This window comes from Magnolia sinica, chromosome 2 (assembly GCF_029962835.1).
Source record: "Magnolia sinica isolate HGM2019 chromosome 2, MsV1, whole genome shotgun sequence".
Lineage (NCBI taxonomy): Eukaryota > Viridiplantae > Streptophyta > Magnoliopsida > Magnoliales > Magnoliaceae > Magnolia > Magnolia sinica.
The window spans coordinates 95,508,174-95,510,376 of NC_080574.1; the positions used below are offsets into that span (position 1 = coordinate 95,508,174).

Here is a 2,203-nt window from a genome sequence, read left to right on the forward strand (position 1 = left end):
AAAGTTCCATGGACTTGAATCTAAAAGTCCATATTTACACTTAAAAGAGTTTGACAAGATAATAGCCACTTTATATTTTCCTAATGTGTCTGAGGACACAATCAGGCTGAAACTATTTCCTTTCTCCTTAAAAGAAAAAGTTAAGATGTGGTTGCATTCACTACGTCCATAATCTATTGGCAGATGGAATGACATGACAAGGGAGTTCATTAAGAAATTCTTCCCATACCATAAAACGAACACCATCAGAAATTCAATCATGAACTTTGCCCAAAAGGAAGATGAAACATTCTTCCAATGTTGGGAGCTGTTCCAGGATCTTGTCAGTTCATGCCCACAACATGGTTTTGAGATGTGGTGCGTAACAAATTTCTTCCATAAAGGACTAATATCTTCCATGCGCCAATTTATCAAGACAATGTGCAATGGGGAATTCATGAACAAAGATGTCGATGATGTGCGGGATTACTTTGACAAACTCCAAGAAACTGCACAATCGTGGGACATATCCCAAAGACCTAGGCCCACTTCTAAGCCTACTCAATCAAAGGAGAAGGGCAGAATATAAATGTTAAAGTGGTCAGTCTCATAAGGAAACTCGAGGCCATGAAACTTAAGAAGGATACGGCTAAGGAAGTTGTTTGGGGTATTTGTGCTTGTAATGTTCATACAACTGATAATTGTCCAACAATACATGCTGTTCAAGAAATATTAAGTGAGCAATCGAATGCCGTGAACAACTACCAAAGGCCTTTCAAAGGACCCACTTCAAACACATACAATTCAAGTTGGAGAAATTATCCAAACTTCAGTTGGAGGAATGGACAAACTGCTACTCCTCAAGGAATCCCTCACCAATTCTTAAATCAAGGGAAACCTTAAGAGGAATTGGTTCAAAATCCTCAAGAGCTCATCCAGCAAAGTACTCTCCAAGCCTTACAAGAACTTACAAAGGCTATACAAAAGATAAACTCATGCATTGCGATTATATAGAAAGGGATCCTCCCAACTCAACCTATCCCCAATCCTAAACTGTAATACGAAGTTAGTAAACCAAGCTCTTCAAACCTGGCGGAGCAAGCCAAGTCTATCAACACTCTTAGGAGTGGAAAAACAATTGACAAATCTATTCTGGTAAGGGCTGAAAAGTCTAAGGACTCGGAAGAAGACACAGATGATAGACCTAGCACTACTCCACATAGATTAGAATCAGAACCTCTGAGCAAGCTAATTGTTCCATTCGCCTGACAGTTGATTGCACCCAAACTTCTAGCCAACTCACAGCATATTCTAGAGGTGTTGAAACAAATGAAGGTCGACATCCCTCTTCTGGATGTTATAAAACAAATTCATTCATATAACAAAATTCTGAAAGATCTATGCACAACTAAGAGGCGACAAAGTATCAAAAAGAAAATTTTTCTGACAGAAAAAGTGAGTGTCATCCTCAAGAAAAATGTGCCGCAAAAGTATACAGATCCAGGTATCCCGACTATCACTTGTGTAATTGGGAATCGCCAAATTGAGAACGCACTTCTCGACTTGGGGACAAGTGTAAATCTGATCCCTTACTCAGTCTATAAACAACTGGCTCTAGGTGAATTAAAACTCACCCGGACCACATTATAACTTGCTGATCGCTCAGTTCATGTACCAAGAGGGATGATTGAGGATGTATTAGTCCAAGTTGATAAATTTTACTATTCAGTGGATTTTATCATCCTGGATACTCAACTCATTACAGACATGGGCACTCAAATCCCTGTCATACTTGGTTGCCCGTTCCTTACTACATTAAATACTATCATTAATTGTAGGAATGGGGTCATGAATTTGTCTTTTGGAATCATGACATTGGAGCTCAATATCTTTTTCAACTTGAGCAGATAGGTAGAGGATGATGACAAGGTCCATGACATCAATATGATAGACTCTTTCGTGGAAGATAGAGCTCTAATGATCTTATCCTTTGACCCTCTAAAGACGTGTTTGGCCTACTCCCCTAATTTGGATGATAGCATGATTACGAACATGGATGCCTTTCTTGATGTTGCACCGGTACTTGAAGTTAATAGGTGAAGGCCATAATTTAAAAAATTTCCCCAAACTGATGTTGTGCCTCTACCGTCTAGCCTCAAATCACTAAAGCTTGACCTAAAACCTTTGCCCTCTAATCTTAAATATATCTATTTAGGTCAAGATG

General features: G+C 39.0%; 1 non-coding gene across 1 annotated transcript; it reads right to left on the minus strand.

The window, feature by feature from the left end:
* Positions 1–241: 241 nt before the first annotated feature.
* On the minus strand, positions 242–348 carry LOC131238266 (small nucleolar RNA R71). The gene has a single exon (XR_009167672.1). It is a non-coding gene; the product is annotated as a small nucleolar RNA R71 (small nucleolar RNA).
* Positions 349–2,203: the final 1,855 nt, after the last annotated feature.